The sequence below is a fragment of the Chionomys nivalis genome, chromosome 20 (genome assembly GCF_950005125.1).
Source record: "Chionomys nivalis chromosome 20, mChiNiv1.1, whole genome shotgun sequence".
Lineage (NCBI taxonomy): Eukaryota > Metazoa > Chordata > Mammalia > Rodentia > Cricetidae > Chionomys > Chionomys nivalis.
In genome coordinates this window covers 33113130-33137731 of record NC_080105.1, presented here as the reverse complement: position 1 = coordinate 33137731, position 24602 = coordinate 33113130, and positions in this window count along the sequence as shown.

Here is a 24602-nt window from a genome sequence, read left to right as displayed (position 1 = left end):
CTTCACACATCTTACAACATTTATTGGAAACCTAAAATCTTAGATCTCATGCTGTTAACCTTTGGATGTGGATTATTCCTTCTGGGACTTGTTATAATGTTTTATTAATAGACCTATTTGAATACATTTTCATCATTTTCTGGATGTCTCTAGGTAAAATAAAATTTAAAGCATGGATTAAAAAATTAAAAAATTATCACTAAACGGAAGTGCTTTTAATACCAGCACTCAGGAGGCAGAGGCAGCAGATCTCTTTAAGTTTGAGACCAGCCTGATCTACAGAGCAAGCTCCAGGACAGGTTCCAAAGCTTTGCAGAGAGACCCTGTCTCAAAAACAAACAAACAAAGAGAAACATTAGCACTTAAAATAAGGTTTGAGAGCTATGGAACTATTGGTGATATCATTCTAGAATTGAATTTCCAGGCTGACTTTAACATTGATTTTCAAATAATAATGGCCTTGATGCTACATTTTGCATTGAAGTGCTTTCAGTGTACAAATTAATTTAGGAATGATTAATTAGGTTTCACAGATATTCATTTAGGAATAATTTACTTACACAAATATAGATGGATAGATAAACAGGTAGTTAGGAAGACTGATTATTGGTAGGAGCTTATTTGGAAGGGTAGACAAAACATTAATAAAAAATATATTATTTTCTTGAAGTGGCCTTGATTCTCTATCGTTCCTTGTAACTAGACACATTTAGTATACAACACGAGAATACACTCCCACTCTAACTCTGGGTTTATCTTGATTACTTCTTTAGCCAATACAAGATAAGCAAGCAAAACTTAAGAAAGGTTTGAAATATGTACTGGGTAGACTTTCTTTTTCTTGTTTGTCTGATTTCATCCTTAGAATATGCAGGGATGGAATGCAAGAAGTGAGACACATGTGATACAACCCACATTAGAAACCATTCATAATCAGGAAAGTAGTCTGGTCCTTAGCTCAGCCAAGAACTGCAGAAGTCTTAATCCTGAACTGACTGTAGCATGAAACATTAAGAACAGCTAAACCCAGCCTGCAACATCTGAACACACACACACACACACAGACACAGACACAGAAAGAGAGAGAGAGAGAGAGCAAATTATTTTATTCTGTAGCACAACTGAAGTTTTGTATCTGTTACAGAGACAGTTACATAGTTGTCAGAGGTTTTTCTATCTTGTTCTCTTCAAATTTCAAACTCATCTTGACAGAGAAAATGCATGACTAAATTTAAAGATATGCAAACATATTAAGATAAAACCTTAATTGTAAGAATATAAGCCATTATAAATTCTTTTACAGTTCTATCTATACTTATAAAAGTTTGGATAGTTAGTATCACTTAAAAGTACATACAGTTTATTCATAGCTGATCGGTAGACAATGAGACATAGAGCATGGGAAAGTGGTTTTATATAATCATTCAATGTTTCTGTTTATGCTACCACTGCAAATTCTTTATATTCACTTTTGTAAGTGCAGTGATCTAGTCTTATTATTTCCCTTTTAATCTTGAGCATCACCTAATCTCCAGATGAGTATTTCTCCTTTTGAGTTACTTCTTTTCATTCCCATTTGGTCTTTTCATATCTAGGTTCTTCTTTGGCAACAGCTGGTCATAATTTTCATTATAAGTTAATTTTGCATTTTAACCCACTTATTATGCAACCTTTAATTCAGGTCCTTATAATTTGCTCAATTATTCATTGACTTTGAAGATCTTATTAATATAAATCAGTTAAAATAATTTTGCACGAATATGTTGACTTTTGTGCCTGAATTTATTTAAAGTTTTGACTCAACTATTACATTTCAAAACGTGACTGGAATACATATAATTTTACTATTAATTTTGCCCCAAACAATGTGATCTTGCTCTTAAAAAAAACTTCAAAAGAATCTACTCACATGTCTATGATTACTTCTTTCTGATGTGTGACATTTCTTCACGTTGAGGCCTATAAATTTCTGTCTTCATGTTCCTATCTGTGTGTCAATGCATACAAAACACTATCTAATAAATAATGTGGTGATGGGTTAAATAAGGATGACCCATAGGCTCATGCATTTGAATGTTTAGTCATCAGAGAGTGAAACCATTAGAAAGGATTAGAAGGATTAGGAGGTATACCTTGTTAGAGGAAGTTTGTCACTAGGGGTGGGCTTTGAGATGACCACACCAGAGCCATTTATGCTCTTTCAGCCTCTGAATCAGCATTAGCTCTCAGTTACTGCTTCAGCACTATGTGTGCCACCATGCTCACTACCATGATGGCAATGGACTAGGCCTCTGGAAGTAAGCATCCTATTAATTAATCCTTCCTTTATACAAGTTGCTGTGGTCATGGTATCTGTTTTTTAACAACAATAAGAGAGTGATTACGATAAATGTCCTTGTTATTTTCCTTTGTATTTTCTAAAAATCCTTTTATTTATAACTTAGCTTACCCAAGCCTATTTCCCTTCCATCTTATTTCATTTTTAATAGGAAATGGTCTTATTCTTCCTTTTTTTATTATGATAGTAGCACCCATTACCCTTAAGCTCATTGTGACATTCCAATTGAGATATCTTTGAATTTCACCTCCATTTCTTTTGTTTTGGTAAAATTATCACAGGTTCTTCATAAAAGCTTTTTTCTACTTTTTATTCTTTATTGTCCTGGACAGAAGGAACATTTGTTGGGTTTGAAATGCTCCATTCTACTTTCTTCTTTAAAACAAACAAACAAACAAACAAAAAACATTACTTTGGAATACACAAAAATTATTCTGTAGTACTTTCCTTTCACAAGTCTTAATAGGGCAGCTTTGTCCAAAAGGTACATTTACACTGGGGGATTCATATTGATGTTTTAATATTTTTTTTAGTTTGTGTTAGTCATCCTGTGCAAAAGTTTATGACTTTCTTTAATTTCTTTTTTTAAAAAAGATCCAGATGTTAAGTCATTGGTGTACTGTATTGTTTCTTTTTTATTTTCATGATTTTTGTTTTAATTTCATGATTAGTTTTTCTAATTTGCTCTAATTTTGATTATTCATTTTCCTCTTCTAGCTTTAAACTACTGAGGTTTTTTTCCTCTGTAGTGTGTTGATGTGGAATAATAGCTTGTTGTTCATAGCTGTCTTTTTTTCTGTTTTTTTTTCTTTTTGGGGGGCCCATCACTTAGTTCCCAAATAAATACACAAAGGCTATTCTTATTTATGAATGCTTGGTCTTAGCTTGACTTGTTTCTAGCCAGCTTTTCTAACTTAAACTACACTGTTTCTCTTTAACTACACTTTGCCTCTGGGTTTTCTAGTTTTCTTTTTTTCTATGTACCTTTTGTTTTCTTCTTACTCTGTGGTTGGTTATGAGGCTGAGTGGCAGGGCCCTGGCATCCTTCTCTCCTCCTTTTCTAGCTCCTCATTCTTCTCTAGATATCTCCTATTTATTCTCTCTACTTGGTAGCCCTGCCTATCACTCCCCACCTACCTATTGGCCATTTAACTCTTTATTAGACAAATCAGATGTCACAGCATTAAACAAATGCAACATGAAAGAATGTAGTACATCTTTGCATCATTAAGCAAAATTCCACAGCATAAACAAATGTAATACATCTTAAACTAATATTACACAACAGTCACTTTTTTCTTCTTTTCTAATGTATAAATATAACATTTTTTCCAACAGTATACAACTTTTGCAGCATTCCGCATTTTTTTCTTTTATTGAAAATTGATTTTTTTTCTCTTCCATATACCCTATTATAGTTTCCCCTCCCTCTACACTTCCCAGTTCCTCTTCTGCCTCCTCTCCACTCCATATCCACTCACATTCTTCTTTAATTAAAAAAGAACATGCTTCCAAAAGATAACAAACATGACTAAAAAAATATAAAAACATGAAGCAAAAACTATCATTTCAAAGTTGAGCACTGAAACTGAACAGGAGAAAAAGAATCCTAAGAGCAGGCAAAAGAGCCAGGGAGTCACTCATTCTATCAGGCAGGAATCCCACAAGAATATTAAGTTGATAGCTATAATAAACACATAGTAGATCCAATGCAGACCCGTGCTGGCCCTGTGCTTCTGGCTTCAGTCTCTTTTCCTTGGGAACCCATAAGCTTTGAGTGGAGGAATATGATTGAAACCTCCAATTTATACTCTCTCTGCATAATGTCTGGCTGCGGGCTCTGCATCTGTTCCCCTCTGCTGTCTGGTCCTCTCTGCTGTCTGTGGAAGCCTATCTGATGATGACTGGATAGGGCATTTCCCTGATGACTAAGGATGCTGAACATTTCTTTAATTGTTTTTTATGAGTTTCCCTATTGAGAATTCTTTGTTTAGATATATTCTCTGGTTTTAAATTGGATTATTTTGTTTTGATATCTAGTATCTTAGTATCTTTAGTTCTCTATATAGTTTGGATGTTAGTATTCTAAAGGAAGTGGACTTGGAAAAAATCTTTTCCCATTCTGTAGGCTATTGCTTTATGTGAAGAAGGTCCCATTTGTTACTTGTTGAGTTTAGTATGAGCAATATTGGTGGTTTGTTCAGGAAGTCCTCTTCTTTGCAAATTCATCTAAGGCTATTCCTTATTTTCTCCTCTACCAGGTTCTATGTATCTTGTTTTATATTGATGCCTTTGATCCATTTGAACTTGAGTTCTATGCAGGGTTATGAATAAAGATTTATTCACATTCTTCTATATGCTGACATCAGTTTCACCATCACCATTTGTTGAAGATGCTGTCATTTTTCCAGTGTCATTTATCCACTGTCATTTGATAAAGTGACTCCTTTATCAGAGATCAGATATTCATGTGTGTGTGGATTTACACATGGCCCTTCAATTCAATTCCATTGATCAAAATGCTTATTTTTATGCCAGTACCATCCAGTATTTATTACTATAGCCCTGTAGCAAAACTTAAATCCTGGATAGTAATACCTCCAACAATTTTTTAATTGTTCAGGATTGTTTTAGTTATCCTGTGTTTTTCCTTATGAAATTGAGAATTGTCCTTTAAAGATATGTAGAAACTTGTGTTAAACTTTTAATGGGAATTAAGTTGAATCTGGAGATCAACTTTGGAAGTATGGCCATTTTTATTAGTTAATCTGATTGATTTATGAGCATGGGAGATCTTTCCAACTTCTGACCTCTTCATCAATTTCTTTCTTCAAAGACTTGAAGATTTTATGATGCAAGTCTTTCACTTGCTTGGTTAAGAGTCACCCCAAGATATTTTATATTATTTGAGGCTGTTGTGAAAGTGTTGTTTCTCTGATTTCTTACTCAGTCAGGTTGTCATTTTTATATAAGAAGCTAATTGATTTTTTTTACTTAATATTATTTCTTGCAACTTCCCTGAAAGTGTTTATCAACTGTAGGAGTTCCCTGGTAGAATTTTTAGAGTCACTTATGTATATTTTTATATCATTTGCAAATAAGGATCGTTTAGCCTCTTCCTTTGCAATGTCTATCCCCTTGATCTCTGTCAGTTGTTGTATTGTTCTAGCTAACACTTCAAGTTCTATATTCAATAGATAGTATGAGAGTGACAATGTTGTCTCGCTGCTGATGTTAGTGGAATTGCATTGACTTTCTTCCATTTAACTTGATGTTGGCTATAGGTTGATGCAAATTGCCTATATTATATTTAGATATGTTCCTTGTATCTCTGATATCTCCAGGACTTTTATTATGTAGGTTGTTGGATTTTGACAAAGGCTATTTCTGCATCTCAAGAGATGATTTTGCCTTTCACTTTGTTTTTACGGTAGATTACACTTATGAATTTACCTATCTATGTTGAAACACCCCTGCTTCTCTGAGATGAACTAACTTGATAATGGTGAGTGACATTTTTGATGTATTCTTAGATTCAATTTGCAAATGTTTTGTTGAATATTTTTGTGTCTATGTTCATAAGGGATAATTTTCTGTAATTCTCTTTCTTTGTTGAGTCTTTATGTGGTTTGAGTATCAGGGTAGTTGTGGCCAAATAAGATGAATTTGGCAGTGTTTCCTCTGTTTACATTTTGTGGAAAAATTTGAGGACAATTGGCATTAACTCTTCTTTTTTTTTGGGGGGGGTGGGTGTTTTCGAGACAGGGTTTCTTTGTAGTTTTGGTGCTGGTCCAGAACTAGCTCTTGTAGACCAGGCTGGCCTCGAACTCCCAGAGATCCTCCTGCCTCTGACTCCCGAGTGCTGGGATTAAAGGCGTGCGCCACCACTGCCCGGCATTAACTCTTCTTATGAAGGCTTTTAGAATTCTGTGATAAAACCATCTGGCTGTAGGCGCTTCTGTTGTTGTTGTAAGAATTTTAATGAATGTTTCTATTGCACTAGGGGTTATAGGTCTATTTAAATTGTTGATATGGTCTTGATAATGTTGTGATATTTTGTTTGTACTTTAATAAATAAAGCTTGCCTGAAAATCAGAGTGCAGAGGTAGCTACACTAGTTAGCCATGGAGGTCAGGCACTGGTAGCACACAGCTTTAATCCCAGACCTCAAGGGACAGAGGCAGATGGATCAGTTCAAGGCTGCCCTAGGCTCCATGAGATTGAATCAGTCTAAAAGAGAAACAGAACCAAGGAGTGGTGGTTCACACCTATAATCCCAGGACTAGGGAGGTGAAGACGAGAAGTGATTATGATTGGGGGAAGAGAGGGATATAAAGTGGGAGGAAACAAGAGCTCAACATTCAGTCTGAGGTTTTATAGAGATGGCATTTAGCCTAAGGATTCGTAAAGACAGGATCTTGCACCCTTGGGTCTAAGGATTTATAGAGGTAAGAACTAGTGACTTCTGAATACCTAGTTCTGGGTTTTGTTACTAAGACCAATTAGAATTACTGCTACATCTGGTGTCCAACTTTGGGGCACAAATTCATGAAAAAGAAAAAAAAAACCACTTGCCTGTGACTTTGCAGCTCTTGGCACAGGCTGGAGCTACATGAAGTCAGAGTCACTTTCCCCACTGATTAGATTTTCCTTTCCTCTTTTTCCTAAGTCCTCTGAGCAGATATGAATTTTTCTGTTACAGTCTCTCTGCAGCAATCTCCACAGACATTAGGACCCCAAATGTCACAAGAATTATCCACTTTTGCATGTTCCTCAGATCAGACAGTTAACTCTTTGTCTTCTTTTCTCCCAGTGGGTTGTAGAGTTTCCTTGGAACCCCTTTATGGGCTGCTGCTAAACCAGGTAGCTGCCTTGAAACCCACTTGGGCTTCTACTGCTCTATGCCGCAGCAGTCCGTTTCACACGTCATCATCACCTAAATCATCACTGGTGATGGATTTGGTAAGACTATTAGGAATTCTTAAGGAGATGATTTAGTTAAAAGAGTTTTTTTTTCCATGTTAAAAGAATGGAAAAAATGGGGAAAGTTATCTCTATGACATAATGCATGACTTAAAATTGGAACAATTTAAGTCAATTAAATGAAGGGATAATCAACTGAACTGGAATTGAAATAATGTTAATTATCATCTTGATAATTCTTGGTTTACCTCTAAAAAAGTTGGTTGATTTGAGTGCTAAGATACAGGCCTTGGAAAAACTTATAAAAACAGATCATAGAGATATTCAAATCCAGACAGAGGAATTTAAAGGAGAACCAATTTCAGAGTTTCATTATAAGATTAGATAAGAACAGCCTAAGGTTTTTAAACAACTAGACTTAATTTATCCAGTCACCTTAGAGGAACTGCCAAATGACAGATATACTCAAGGCCGTTTAAGTGTTCACTGTAATCCTGTGGAAATGTTACATTTAAGGAGATTCAAAAAAGTCATAATTTCATATGCCATGCATTCACCTTTTGTGAAGTAGATGTTAAACTCATGGGGGCTTGTAATAGAATTATCCTTTAAGACTGGAGAGACTTGGTTGTAGCAGTCTTGGAACCTGATCCACAATTACATTGGCATACCTGGTAGAAAGGCGAGGCTAAGACCATTGAACAACAAAGCAGAGTTAGAGGTATAGAAATCTCCCAAGACCAACGTCTTGGAGAAGAAGATAATGCTAATGTAGAAAGGCAATCTCTATATGATGGCCATACCCTGCCTTTATGCTATGCAACTTTGAATGTTTGGGACAGAACTGAAGTAGTAGGAAGGAATATTGAGTCACTTATTAAAGTCATACAGGGCCCAAAAAGAAACCTTCGCTGATTTCTTTAAGAGATTGACTTCAGCAGTAAATAGGAGGCTTGCTTTTCCTCCATGGGCTATTTGTCACAATATTTAGTATAGCATAACCTGCAATTGTTTTTAAATATTAGAAAATAAGAACTGAGGCTAATAATCCTTTACTGTAATGTTTTATATTTCTCTGTATAGGAATTCAGTTGTCTTTAGTGTTTAAGGTACATGTGGCTTTGAGAGACTTCTCAACACATCTAGCTGTACTCTGTTAAGTCCTGTTGACTTGGGAATTTGCTAAGAGCCTTTAATCAAGTCTGCATATTGTACTTCTTTCTGATATAATAATTTTTTATTATAGTGAAGATTTGCTGGAATGGAGGGAAAGCTTGGGACAGGCAAAACAGTCTGTGATCAACCTTGTGCCTTAAAATAGTTTTTTTAAACTCTTTTCTTATGACCTCTCCTTAGATGAAGCAGAAAGTTGAAGGTACTGAACGTCTCAGTGACTTGAACCCCTCAATGACTTGAACCCTTGGACTCAGATAAAGCTCAGGTCAGATCTATTCCCTTACAGAATATAACTTTGTGGAGAATCCTTGCACATATTTCAACATAGATACATTTCATCACTGCATCCAGAAGCATATGTGTGGGGAGGTGATGGGTGTCTTTGGCTTTTAAGAGAACCTGGTGATAAATGATAGGAATGTTTTCAGAGACAAGATCACCAGAAGGAAAAGGTCCCTGCAACTGTAATCTTCAGGAGCTTCTCATATTTCAGTCCACATTCAGCCTCCACTAAGTCTTCAAATGAATAATTCAGCACTCATTATAGTTATTTTCCAGGACCCATCTCTCCAAGTAAGCTGATTTCCTCTGTAAGTTTTTGGGGCTACCCATCACTCTAGAAATGACGATCTGTGGTTGTCTACCCCTCTGAATGTTGGTGTTCCATTTCGTCTTACAACCTCAATTTTCTTACAGTTCAAGTAAGTCATTTATTTTCTGTTTATTCTTCTTTCTCTTACTGTAAGGGCAGGAATGACAATTGTTGAGCTGTTTATACATCTTAGATGAAGCTAGAAATCCAATGCCCTTCCCTTCTCTTCTGTGAGCTGCCTGTCTTTCCTTCACAGCCATGGATTTATGAATACTGAGACTAGAAAAGGTGGAGTAAAGGAAGACAAGACTACACTGAGAAACAGATCTTTGGTGAATCTATTTCTCCCTGTTCTGTGAGGTCCAGTTGCTAAATAAGTTTATTCCCTTGGCATTCAACCTAAATAGTAATTTGGTAGGGAACCATGGGGTCTTTTCCATAACTCTGTTGCTATCCTCCAATACCACTGCCAAAGAGTAGAGATAAGGCTATGAACCCTGCCCCAGTTAAATGACCATCTTGTGCTTTTCTCTTTCTTCTATTTTTCTCTCAATTACCAAGACTGCTCTTTCTCTTAAATTTATAGGTAGGAGGTATTATTTTGTGTTTTCTTAATTTGCTTACTCATATTTAATAGACTTAACTTTTAATTTAAAATTATCATAATTATTTATGGAAACTAGGAAATTATTAACCCAGTATTTAAAAATATACTATTAATTGTTTGAAAAATTTGCAGACTATGTTTTGAGCATATTCACCCCTTCTCCCTCTAATTCCTTCCAGATGCACCTCTAACTCCCTGTCTCTAATTCCTTATGTGTTCTCTCTCTCTCTCTCTCTCTCTCTCTCTCTCTCTCTCTCTCTCTCTCTCTCCCTCACACACACACACACACACACACACACACACACACACACACACCAGGTTCAGTTTATGCAGTCTGTGTCCTCATGATTATGAAGCCAGGAACCAGAATGTGGTTGACCTAAGAGAGCACACATCCTTAAAGAAAACTGACTCTCTCTCTTTAAGAATTCATTTACTGCCTGCAATTCCTCAGTCAAGAATGGGGACTCATAAATCCTTCTGCTCCATTCATGACAGCTTGTTGACTACCTTGATCTTGTGTTGGCAACCACAATTGCTGTGAGTTCCTGAGCACAGAAATCCTGTCATTGCAGAAGATGCTGCTTTCCTTAGATGCTCATAGACCTCTATCTCTTACAATACCTTCTGCTCTTTCTACTGTAGGGATTCCTGAGTGAGTGTGTGTGTGTGTGTGTGTGTGTGTGTGTGTGTGTGCATGCACATGTGAGTGTGTGTGAGTGAATCATGTAAATACCCCGTTTGTGGCTGCGTTTATTTACTGACACACATTCTCTGTTCTTTGCCTTGTTGTGAGCTTCTGTATTAACAGACATCCATTGCACTTTTCTGATGAGGTCTGGGAGCTATACAAATTAATTGGAAGAGAGACTTGAATTTAGAGTGTAGTTTAACAGTATGCCCATTTAGCAGAACATCAGCTATAGCTTCACCTCTTGGGACTGTAAATTCTCTAACCGTGGGTTATTGTCCAGATTTACAGGATCAAGCACTTGTTTCCTTCTCTGGAGTAGGCCTTAAATCCAATCCTAAAACTGTTGGTTACCCCATAATAATGCCACTATTGCAACCTTGGGATGTCTTCCTAAGTTAGATATTATTGTAGTTCATAGAGTTAGAAGCTTGGTAACACTGTTGATGATATCTCTCCTTCAGCAGCCTGAAAAGAGCCTTTCAGTACCATGAAAGCCAGAAGTCAGGGAGGAAATTTCCTGGCCACAACATATCCTATAACCAATGTGTGTGCTGCCCTCAGCAATAAATTTCAGTCATCAAGTTCTTGTGTGAAGTCAAAAGCAAGGACAATAGTCTGTATTTTGGGGTGATGCCCAAACCAATAACTTAAGGAGAGGTATCTCAAAATTGACACTGGGCTTTATATTTGACAAAAATACGGATTATAGTCATATGACATATATATGGAAGTTTGAAGAGAAAATTTAGAGTAGAACGCTTGAGAGTTATTAGCAAAAGTATTTAGATCTTTTAATTGTAAGAAAATATATAGATCATTGCTTTGATTTAAAGAAGAAAGTAAACAAACCTGAGAGATAAAACTTGATGATCAAACCTCGAATTTTGCCATTAATTGACTTTTGACAGAGTTATATATATTTATCAAATATTGTTTGAGGTCTAGAGAGATGAATCAGTGGTTAATAGCACTTGAAGTTTATCAGTGAGGACTGGAGTTTGAATTTCAGCACCTACATAACACTGAACATGATTTTACATGGACCCCTAAGCCTTGGTGCTTTGGGACAGAACAGAACAATCACTGGGGCTTGCTCACATAAGCACAATGGGAAATATGACTTCCAGGTACAGGGAGACTAAAGAAAAGAAAGTGGAGATATATAAATTATCTATAATATATAGATGATACTCTATATCCCTTTCTGGCACCTCTGCCTGCCTATCATTGCATTAAATGTAACATGAGCATTTCTTCACATTATTATCACTGAATATTTATAACTCAATAAAACAAATCCTCCTGTTAAGAATTTATAAATAAACTCCACAAATTATTAGTCTTTCTAGAACTCATGTTCTTTTCAATTGTTGGATCAGAGGCTTGTTTAAAAGACCGAATCACCCCTAACTATAACATCCTTTGGTTTGCAAGAACAAGAATTAGAAACGGAAAGGAATGTGGTGAAAACAGCAAAGAATTCCAACATAAGAAAACACAGAACTCCTGGCTCTTCACTTAAAATACTTTACAAATGAAGTGGTAACTCATCAGCATATCGTAGGATCACACTTTCTAAAGAAAAAGTAATAATGTCACTAAACAGGATCATCGAAATTCTGGATGTCCTTGGATTCCACTGTGCCATTTACATGAAGCACGGCTTTTATTATTTTATCTATGCATTAAAAATTGATAAAACTTTCCATTTAAAAGGTACTAAACCTGATACTGTATACCATAATTCTCTGTTTTATAGCTATTGAGAGAAAATACTAGAGTGATTGAACATGACAGATAGACAAACAGTAAAAGAGATGTTATTAAATCTCCTCCTAATTCAGGGACAAAGGAGCAGCTGTTCCTAAAGATTCTGCTGTCTAGATGGCTGAGCATCACATTCAAAACATATGAGGCAGGATCAAGTTGTCTTTCCCTTTCCCTGTGCAAAAGTTATAGAAGAGCAAGGGTTGGGGTTGCGGGATTCTGAGTATAAAATTCTCAGGTGACAATACTTGGAATTTCTCCAAAGTTTGCTTCTGAACTTCCCAGACCTCAGGTTAGCTTATTTATTCCACACAAGCGTCATTCCAATTCCACTTGTACATTAAGGGAAACAACAAATAGGAGGTTTTTATCATATGACAGAATCTTCCCTCTTTCTCCAAGAAATTACAAAATGGACAGGATATTAGCCTAGATTTGTTTACCTGAGTCTCACACAATAGTCATAAAAGCAAAACACTCAGTTCTTTTTCATAAAGATATATACTTGGAAGCTGGAGAGAGCAGCTTCTCGAGCAAAGTGGAAATAGTCTTGGTCTGCTCTTGGGAGTTTTCAAAGAGGCTGAGGTGATTCTTTAGGCCGGAGGCCTTCTCATGTTTATCTGTGTTCTCTCCCACCAGTACCAGTCACCATAACCATCTCTTTCAGCATTATCTTCATCATCTTTCTCCCACTCTCATCAACATTGGCACCCTCATAGGTATTATCCATAGTGCTTTTTATCCAGCATCAATCGCTTTATATTTAATAGTTTTGGATGGATCGAGGCAATTATGCATGTATTTTCTGCACATCTATGATACGGCAGTTTCTATTTCTTCTTTTGGCAATGAAACGGGAGAAAAGTAGATGTCTTATTCAGAATGATGAAGTTTAAAGTGGTTGAGCCAGAAGTGCTTGACTCTAGAGACATTAGTCTTATTCTTTATCTTAAGAATCCTTTTCAAAACTAAGTTTGAGCACCAGATGAAATATTATACAGAGGTGAATGACTTCAAATGGGCAATTTGTACAAACCCCAACTCAGTGTGGGTTCACAACAAATCAGACCAGAAATTAAGCAGGGAAATATCTTCCAGACTCTGTAAGATTATCTCTCTTGTGTAGAACTCTCTTTTCACTGGGTTACTTTGAAATTTACCAAAGCATGTGCATAGGATACCAAACAAAGGGGAGATTGCATAGAAATGCAATAGAATATTGGTTCATGGAGCCTGGGAAGTGGATAGATTAGAGTGGGGTATAAAAGGAATGGTTAACACAAGCCATTGGGTAGGAGGACCATCAACTGCTCTACAAAGCAATAAGATTATGACTGACTATAATTAATCATATATGCATATAAAATAGATAGCTAATACAAAGACTTTTGAATGTTGCCAACACAAATAAATGACAAATATTGGAGGTGGAGAATATACCAGTTATCCTGATCTGATCATTATACTCTCTGCTTGTATATTTAAATGTCACACTGTACCTCATAAATACATATGATCTGTGTCAATTAAAATATAAAATACATCTTTCCAAAAAATGATGCCACAGTATTAGAAACTTGGAATCTACCAACAACAAAACACTTAGCTGCAGACATCCCAAAGGGCTGCATGATGTTCTTTGTCTTCCAGTGTCCTACTGAAAAGAGGAAACCTCTTCATACCCACAAAAGGCACCATCTTCCCTTGGCACTTTACTAGGCCATATGCCTGTTTAAATTTTCCCAACCCTTTATTGCTCTAAGGAAGAAGGAAAATTATCCTATGTTTCCAAGTAGAAGTAACAATATGTCATTTATTATCCTCCAAATTTAATGTTTTATTATCTCACTCGTATTTATTGTGGCCGTAATGGCAGGTTCCATTCCAAACGTGGTCTTCTGTTCCAAACACTGCATTGCCCACAGTAGAAGTCTATAAATAAGTTTTTAAAATAAAAGCATGATGAGTGTAAAGGCTCTTGAGATGGAGCAGTAACAAAAAGTTTTCATGGAGAGACTGATAAAAGGAAATAGTCATAAAACAACTGAACAACTCGTCTTTGTGTTTGTAGAGCAAGAAGAGTGACAGTGAGATCTTGATGGTTATTTCCACGTAGCTTTGCCAAATACATGCGAAACTCTGCAAATCCTTGTGGAGATGCATTAAAAACATGGATCCATTTCATTGGAACTATCTGAAAGCTTGATTCATGAGCTGAAATTCATGAGCTGAAAGTTGCATGGAGCGTGGAGGATAACATAACTGCTTTCACATGTAAACATGTGGTTGGGATTATGTTAGGACGCTAACATGGAGAGTTGAGATTCCTCACCTGATCAGCTTTCAACTCCACTTGTTAATTTTTCCTTCTTATCCTAGGTTTGGGTAACTCCTACTGAGGTAGCATATGATAGAATAATATTCTGGAGGAGAGGCTGGAGACATCTCATTGGTTGAGAATATTTGGGTGGAATCTCCACTCCAAGCTCACTCCCCCATCTCTCTCCAAACCATGCTGCATCTCAGGAAGCCTGGCATATGATGACCTCTTTCTCATCAGATGCTCAAGACCATCCCCACAGGGTATTTAAACTGCCCCAAGAAAACAGACATATGGTTGGTTTTCTGGTCTTCCTTTACTGTCTCCTCTCTGCGGGGCTGGCAAATCATGCAGATTCATTGTATCCATAAAACCTGGGTCTTTTCTAATTCAGTTTGATTTTGTCTGATTTGTATTGTTACATCAGCGGAGAGGCTTATAAGAGTACCGAAATTTTTCAAGGACCACTGGTTGCCCTTGCAGAGGACCCAGGTTTGATTCCCAGCACCCACACAGCAGCTCATAACTGTCTACAATTCCAATATAAGAGTACCGAAATTTTTCAAGGACCACTGGTTGCCCTTGCAGAGGACCCAGGTTTGATTCCCAGCACCCACACAGCAGCTCATAACTGTCTACAATTCCAATCCCTGTGGGTACAATGCTATCTTCTTTCTTCCATGGGAACCAGGGATACACATGGTTCACAGACATCATGCAAGCAAAGCACACACACACACACACACACACACACACACACACACACACACACACACACGCAATTTAGAGATAGAATAGTCTTCAGGGTTTTCAGTATCTCTAAACAATCTTTGGATTCCCTCACACCTGTGGGAGATGGAGGTGATTGTGGTTTAGAACACCAGCCTTACGGCTCCGCTCATCAGTATCTTATTCTCAGCTTCGTTTTTCTGAACCTTTAAACACAGTATAGTCCTGAAGACAGAAATTTTGGTATTGGCATCAGGAAAAAGCATATACAAATCAGGATACAAACACGCACGTTTATATAAGGACACCCTCTCCTTCCCTCTACCCAAAGTGCATGCTCTCTGGTGTTTACCATATTATTTGTCAATTGTTCATTGCCTTTTCCTAACAAAGAGCAAGCAATGCATGCACATACTGTCAGGGCACTAAGAAGGCTTAGGGAAGTTCATAAAGCATTCTGGTTGCACAGAGCATAGTCTCTAGTGAGTCTCTGGATTCACTTCTGCTTAGACTGTGCTAGGATTTTTTTTTTTTGAAAAAAAAAAAAAAACCTTACTTGTGCTTATTTGAACAGGATGGCTATTCCTATCCAGCTGACACATTCTTTCAATAAACGATCTTGACACAATTTCCATGCCTCAGTTCCCATAGCCTCAAGAGATGGGCTCTATCTTCCCCTATCTCCAGCCTTAAATAATCTTCCCTTTAGGAGCATGAATGCTCGCTTTTATATACTATGAAATCCATACACAGTGGATTGTCCCATTTTTCTCTCATTCTTTTGCTTTTTCACACTCAGCCAGGCAAGGTTATTTTTATGATTCCTTTATTTTATTCCGAAGTATAAACTTCTTTCCTTTCTTCCCAAATACAAGTCTCCAGGGCTGAAATAAATTATCACTCTTTGTTTGCTCAGCATCTCCTCTTGTCTCTTTGGAGAGGCCCTCAGAATCTCCTATCTTTCATAAGCTGTGTGAAATATGGTGACATGAAATGTCTTTCATATTTAATTCTTCAAATTTAATCAAACACATCTTTCTCCTTTTTTCCCCCTTGCCTCAGCAACCTATTCCCACTTCACAAATAACTTCATAAGTTGGCAATGTCCTTAGAAAACTTTCTACTTTGTTTTATGCCTTTGTTGTCATAATAACATTTATATGTGGGTAGATTTCCATGTTGACTAAACAAGGGAAGTGCAAGATTTCAAACACGCACACGTTTGCATATAATTCTTGAGTATCTCTGCTGGGTAGTTGTCTTAAGGTTTTTATTGCTGTGAAGAGACACCATGACCATGGCAACTCATAAAGAGAACATTTAATTGGGGTAACTTGCTTACATTTTCAGAAGTTCAGTTTAATTGTCTTCATGGTGGGGAGCATGTGGGCATACAGGCAGACATGCTGCTCACTACATTTTGATAGGCAGGCCACAGGAAGTCAACTGAGACACTGGGTGGTATCCAAAGGAAACCCCAGAACCTGCCCCCACAGTGACACATTTCCTCCAGCAAGGCCATACCCACTCCAATAAAACCATTCCTCCTAATGATGCCTCTTCCTAGGAGATTTGGGGGCCAATTACATTCAGATTAGCACGGAAGTCTATGGTTGTTCATTCTGCGCTCCACACATCTTTTCTCTATGTAGGGGATTTGGAAAACTCAGAGCTACACTTTCTGCAACCTCCTGGCACAGCGATTCTAGACTGAAAACATGCAATAAATTTGGAAAAGGATAGGGAAGGGAATATATCTTACTCATAATTTAGGAAGAATTTACTAACAAGCAAACTTGTGTAAATATCAGCTTTCTCCAGTAGCCACTCTGTGTCCAGTATATAGTTTCTTAGGTACTGAGAGACAAGGGTGGCAGAGGAGCCAATTTGAGCGCTGGATTCCTACTTTGAGCTTGAGCGTGGTAGCCTCTGAGATAGTTACAAGTACCTCTATTCTATTCCCAGACATTTTGTGTGTTAATTCCAAGACTAGACCTAATATACTTTCTCGGTCTTCGACAGATCTGGAAAATCTCTCATTTACCATAATAAACGTCCTTCTATTTAAAATACCTGGAGCTATTTCTGGCTCCTGCACTGAGTACAGATTAATGCATTCCTTCATTGCTTATTTATAGAATATGAATTACTGGGACCCTCCATGGTGTGTTTCTCCTACCAGGCTTTCACAGGCTCTGCAATCTCAGTTCTCAGAATTTTTGTCAGCATGTGCATCATCCTCATTATGCCTTCAAGAATCTATCGGCTCTTCTATATTCCTGTCCCCTGGATGTGTCCTTTGCTCTTTAATATGTGACACTCACTTTCCCCTCCTCTTTCCCTCCATTGCTTCTCCACCCAATTTAAATGTTTTTAGTGTTTTGGGAGACCTTAAAGCAAAACTATTTCTCTTGCATTTGTGTTATTTAATTTCATCAATGATCTTGCTATGAATTTCAGATATGACTTTAAGTCTTGTAGACTATATTTTCTTAACCTCAAACCTCTTCTATTCAATTTTCTCTCAAACATGTAAAAAACCCTAATAATAATTATGCAATAAATGTCCAATGGAAGATTGCTGATCATCTACTCTATATTCAATGCAATTTACAACCAGTTGTAAATAGTAATAGCCTGTTGACTTAAAATATTGTCTAGCAATAACTATTTTTCTACACTTATAAATACATTTATATATACATATATATGTATGAATATATATATTATTGATGTTTTAATGTGAGTCTACCATGCTTTCAACATATATATCTGAATATGATGAATTTTTACTACCAGAGAGAAGAAATTGAATACTATCAGTATCTTCGGTATGGGTACTAGACATGCATGAGTGCTTCAACATCTAACAGGAGGATAATAATTTAAACACTCAGTTGTCATCTGTTGCATTGTTGTCCATGCCTTATTTACTATTCCATATGTTCAGAGAACAATCAAAACTTTTCCTTTGAAAAGCAGGCTTAAAGCATGTGACTGTTATATTGCGTCTGAACACTGGCATTTCTTTTTATTGGGTTCAATATTTGAATATGACATGGTAAATTTTATGACAAAACTTTTGATAACACTTAAAAATGCTACATTTCTATATAAAAATTTGCTTTGCTCCTTCTTATTCTGTCAAGCTTATTTTTCTTAAAAGGAAAATAAGTATGTAATTTTGAGAATTTCAAGACAAAGGGTATATAAAAATTTGTCATTGCTTGGTAGAATTTGAGAGAATCTTGATTTTTTTTTTCTGGCAGTAGGTAATTTAAATTTTAAAAGTTTAAAATTAACTTCTTTACTATTACTTTTCATTAGGAGAGATGTTATTCCAAAGTAACATAAAAGCAACTTTTAAAACTGAAATTTATAACCACCATTACATGCTTTTATGTTTTCTTTATATGACACCCAAAGCCAAAAGTCGGTAATGAATGTGCAATATTTATTAGGGAATGAGTTATAATAGGACCATAATAGAAGACTGACAGACTTTATACTGTGTTTATAAGCATTTCTAAGCTCCCTAAAGAAATACATTCTCTCCCAGAGAAAGACACAGCAAATGTGCTTTTGTAAATGTGAGATTTTCACATGGAGTACATTCCAACTCACGTTTACAAACCAGAAATACTTGCATGTTTGAAAATGAGAGTTGGATTTTTCTACTTATTAGATAGTGTCAGAAATATTTGAATCAATTTGCACAGTGAATTTTAGTGTGTTTGTACTAAGGATCTATTCACTTTGGGCTTCTTTTGAGAGCTAAATTTTTTTTTTTTTTTGGTTTTTCGAGACAGGGTTTCTCTGTGGCTTTGGAGCCTGTCCTGGAACTAGCTCTGTAGACCAGGCTGGTCTCGAACTCACAGAGATCCGCCTGCCTCTGCCTCCCGAGTGCTGGGATTAAAGGCGTGCACCACCATCGCCCGGCTAAATTATTGTGTTTTATTACTAAGAGAAAATTTACTTTCAAAACACATGTTTCAAATTTAAGGATTCAATAATCTATTATTATTATGACCTCCCTCAGGAAATCCAATGGACCTTACACAAAAAAAGAACGTAGCCTACATACAAGAACTAACAAATGACATATCTTCTGAGTAGTGAGATATCTTAAGAGGAGATAATTCCTCAATCAAACTGGTAAGCAAGGAGAATGTGTAGAAAAAAAAGAGAGATGCTAGAGTTTTTAATTGTAGATGAAGGTAGGAATGTGTGCAGGGTTCCTTTGTGTGAAGTACATCTTGTTGATATCAAAAGAGAGAACACGTGCTTATCAACTGACCAAATATGGGGCAAAAAAGAGAGAAAAAAGATGTATATTCCAAAGCCACAAGTGGCCAACTGTAAAACTTAAATCAAGTTCTGCAATAGTCAACCTCAGATTTATCTCTTCGTGCAACTAGAAATCCAAATCCCATTGGGAATAGAAGTTCTCTTTGCTCATTGAAATCCCTTTTGGAATAGAGGTAGCTGTTTCTTACAAAGCATTCACTTTAAGTCAACCTGGTAGGCAAGACAGAGTGATATGATATACACTATGCTGCCACTGTAAGTTCATATTCTAAACACCATTTTTGTGCCCACATTAACAATGTTTAATCACATTCAATTATTGTTGATTATTCATTTATTTTTTTCAATTCTACAATGAGGAACAAAACAGAGAGGATACAGAATTCTTGGCACACAGCAGAGGAGAAGTAGCTTTTGCTGTACTATATTTGAGATTTTCTCATATGTTTAGCCATTTAAAATCCCATGGTACTTGCAGCAAATGTGTATCATGGCAGAACAGATAAAGATGAAATGACACTTTCATCAAAGGTCAACAAAACTAAGTGACACACAGTGATTTTAATCGGTAATCACTACTACAAAAAGTGAAAATCCAGAGAACAGAAATCAACTTTAAGGCAGGAAAATTAAAATTTACCAAAAGCTAAGGTGAGGTATGGGTCCATAGGAACCGTCTGTATCTGCTGTCACTTATCAATTTTAAGCCCTATCTTCACATAGAGATAGAAACAGGGGTCCGGCCGTCTTTTGTTTTCCAGAAAAATAAGCTGTTCTGGCAGATTTAGGTTTTTCTCAAAAAAGCACTTAAGGTATGGATAAAGTCATGTGAGTCAAAAGCCACCAGCTGTGAGAAGCTGTATCCATGCATGTCTGCCTGAGTCTCCATAAGTCAAGGCTAGAGTCTAGCTGCACAAAAGACTCAAGGGGACCTGGCTGCACTTTCCACAGGCAAGAACCTTTCTCATCTCAAAGGAATACTGGAGAAATTGTTCAGAAAATGTATGATAGACTTGCTCAGATAAATATAAACATTCTTGATTTTATTTAGAGGCAAAATTCTTAACATATGAAGTCATTCCATGAAGTTTGGGAAATAAGTTTTATTTTTCTTGTTGTATTAAGAAGGTAATTAAAATCATCTTTATTTTAAAATCAGTATTGATTCATGGGAAGTTTCAAAGCAATGCATGGAAGAGTTCATGTATCTTTCACCCAATTTTTCTTTCAGACTATTTTTTTTCAATGGTAACGTCTTAAATAATCATATCAAAACCAAGAAAGTGACATTCGTAAACTCCACAGAGCATATGGCAATTTCTGAGATTGAGTTTTATGTAGAAAAGTCAATTCTCTGACTGCACAGTGGTGTTTGAAAGATAAAATTCAGGGAAGGATCCGCTGATCATTATCTCCCCACAACAAACTTGGATGTGTACCCGTACCACCAGCTGGCTGTTTTGAGAGCCACTGTTCCTCCTCTGTATTCCAGGTTGATCTCTTGCCCGGAATACTTTTCTATCACCTTCTTTTCATTTTTGTTTCAACACAATTTCAGAATCACATAATATTCACAAGAATTTTCCTATAGGAATTTATGTGTATGTACAAATATGTATACGCATATATGCCTGCAATAACACTTAGTGAAAAAAAGAAGCCAAGGAGAGTTTAGATGTGTGGAAAGGAAAGGGAGAACTGTAAATAAATTACAAACTCAGAAATAAAAAATAAAAAAAGGACAAAAAGATTGCAAGAAATTTACAATGGCATTCTCAGAAGGAGTTTACCTAGGTTCTCCAAATGGTGTAGGAGGTCATTCTGTTTATGTATTGCTTTCATTGGTTAATGAATAAAGAAACTGCCTTGGCCTGATAGGGCAGAACTTAGGTAGGCAGAGAAGACTGAACTGAATTCTGGGAGGAAGAAAACAGAGTCAGGGAATGAAGCAATGGATCCTCCGCCTGAGATGGACACTGGTTAGAATTTTACCTGGTAAACCACTGCCATGTGGCAATACACAGATTAATAGAAATGGGTTAAACTAATATGTAAGAGTTATCCTCCTGGATATTGGAAGTGGACAAGATTGCGGGACAGGGGTTGGGAGCACGGGGGTGGGGTGGGGTGGGGATAAGAGGAGATGGGGAGAGAGAAGGGAGAAGGGAAGGATGGGGAGAGCTTGAGAGAATGGGATGGTTGGGATGAGGAGGGGTGGATGAGGGAGCAAGGAAGTAGATATCTTAATTAAGGGAGCCATTTTAAGGTTGGCAAGAGACTTGACACTGGAGGGGTTCCCAGGTTTCCATGGAGATGTCCCCAGCTTGTTCCTTGGGCAGCAGAAGAGAGGGTGCCTGAACTAGCCTTATCCTAGCCACACTGATGAATATCTTGCATATCACCATAGAACCTTCATCTGGCAATGGATGGAGATAGAGACAGAGACCCACATTGGAGCACTGGACTGAGCTCCTAAGGTCCAAATGAAAAGCAGAAGGAGGGAGAACATGAGCAAAGAAGTTAGGACCGCGAGGGGTGCGTCCACCCACTGAGTCGGCAGGACTGATCTAATGGGAGCTCACCAAGGCCAGTTGAACTGGAACTGATGGAGCATGTGATCAAACCGGACTCTCTGAATGTGGCCGACGGTGGGGGCTGATGGAGAAGCCAAGGACAATGGCACCGGGTTATGATTCTACTGCATGGACGGGCTTTGTGGGAGCCTAGTCTGTTTGGATGCTCACCTTCCTAGACCCGGGGAGGGGGAGCAGAGAGGACCTTGGACTTCCCATAGGGTAGGGAACCCTGACTGCTCCTTGGACTGGAGAGGGAGGGGGAGAGAAATGGGGAGGGGGGAGAGGAGGAAAGTGGGAGGAGGGAAGGAGGTAGAAATTTTCAATAATAAATTAATTAAAAAATAAAAAATATAAGAGTTAGCCAATAAGAAGTTAGAGCTAATGGGCCAAGCAATTATTTAATTAATCCAGTTTCTGTGTGGTTGTTTTGGGACTAAGCTAGCCAGGTGGCAAGCGGGTCCTCTCCTTTACAACATCCAAATAGTGACATTTTCCCTCACTTCTGTTGTACCCACTTCCTCTCCTTTCTCCCCATCAATGAACATATGTATAAGTACAAATAAAGATACACAAACAACACACATTATAACAACACACATCCACACATATGTGGTTCCTTGAGTTCTGTCCTAGAAAAACATTAAAATCAAAGAGAAGATGTGACCTGCAGTGGTAGTTGGCAGTCTGAAGTACAGGTCCTGAAGTGGAATTGTGATGTTATCTAAAGTGGAGAAACATTATGGGACTGCATTAGAGTAGAGTATTGTGGAACTGAGTCCTTAATAGATGATATGCACACTGACTCTAGTTAGTATTAGAATTGAGTTAAAAGTACAATACCTTGCCAGACTGTCCCAGAAAAAAAGGCTGATAGGAAGAAAACCCCTTATGCACACATCAAATACTGGAGTGTTTACCACAAAACAAGAATATTCTTTTGCTTAAACCCCAAACAAATGCCAAAATGAGGTTATCAGCATTGATACAATATTGTAATATACTCTACAAACTATTCAGTTATATTCTTTATAGCAAATGCATCTGGTTATGGTCATCATGCATATTTAATCTGTGGCAATTCGTCAGTATTCTTTTTTCTTCCACGGCACTGACATTGTTTAAGAGTGCGGGCTAGATAATTTTTCAAATGTCTGTCAGTTTAGGTTTGTCTGCTTGTTTCTGGTGTGTAAGTTCAAGTTATGTATTCTTAGCAAAAGATACCACTAAGAAATTGATCCTGAGTTCTCCGAGCTTCATATGATGAGAAGAAATTCCATTTGCCCTAGTTATTAGAGATATTAGTTTTGATCTACTGGTAAAGATTGCTTAGGAAGATTAATGTAAAGTTATTTTTATTTGTATTTGTTAAACTTAGAGCAAGAAATCTTCTAAAGGTTTATGCTCGTCTCTCCCTTCCCTCCAATCTTTTAGCTCCCAGTGTTTCTTGTAGTTATTCATAATTGTACTACTAAGAATTGACCTTTGTTATATTCTTCATTATATTGAAAAGTAATTGTATCATTCTTCTATAATTCTAATAAATTAACAGCCTTTGTCAGCAAGGATATTTTTAATGTCTACCCTTGCACGATCTAAGAAAATAGAAGTATCTCAATAGCCATTAATTGAATAAGCTAGTCGATGAACAAATGAATTTCATGAGGAATAATGAAGAGTTATTATCTTCTCTATTTGATAAAGAGCAGTGAAGATCAGCGATGTGATTAAATTATGACAGCAAGTCCTGAGCTGAGAACACAGTGAACACAATTAAGCTGATTTTGTTTGAATCCAAGAGCCTGCTTTAAGTTAACAGAGTCCAAAATGGAGACAGAAAAACAAAACAAAAAAACTGTTTATATCTACATGTAAAGCCCAAGCCAGATTAGAAAGTATTATGTGACAGCAGAGAGGCCTTAGAGTATCAGCTAGTGAAACCGAAATTTATGAAACAACCTCAGATTTAGGGCTCTCCAGTAGTAATTGGTAATCCCTCCCACACATCCGGAGTCAGTGGAGGTCAGCTGGTCTACTCTGGGCTCTGTTGGGCTGGCTGCTGGCTTCAGATTAGATCAAGGTACACTCAGATTTCCTTTTATTCCTGGTATCAGCAGGCAATCCAAGAACAAAGGGACAACAGGGGCAGGCCATGTCATGCAGTGCTTCTCAAGGCTGAAGTTCATAGCTAGCACACTAGAGACCACTTCTCTCCTTTCTCCAGAGTGAAGTTCTTGCCTAAGCCAAGCTTCTTTACGAAAGGCAAAGCCAACCCCTGTAGATACAAGGGAGGTATCAAAACTGAGAGAAATGAGCAATAATTTGGTCGACTCCAAAAATACGAAGGGCAATGGATACATACAAACTTCAAGAGATTTGGCCAGACTAAAAATGTGTGAGAGACTTCTTGGGTACCTGTGTGCCTCCATGTCAGCATGTGTCTTTTCTTGACATGCTCCTCTTCACTCTTCCTAGCCTACACAGTTCTTACTCCTCACTGGGGGCCCTGTGACTGCTCCCCTGATCACATAGATATATGCCCTGAGGCATTTAAACGTTTTTAACTTTACCATAT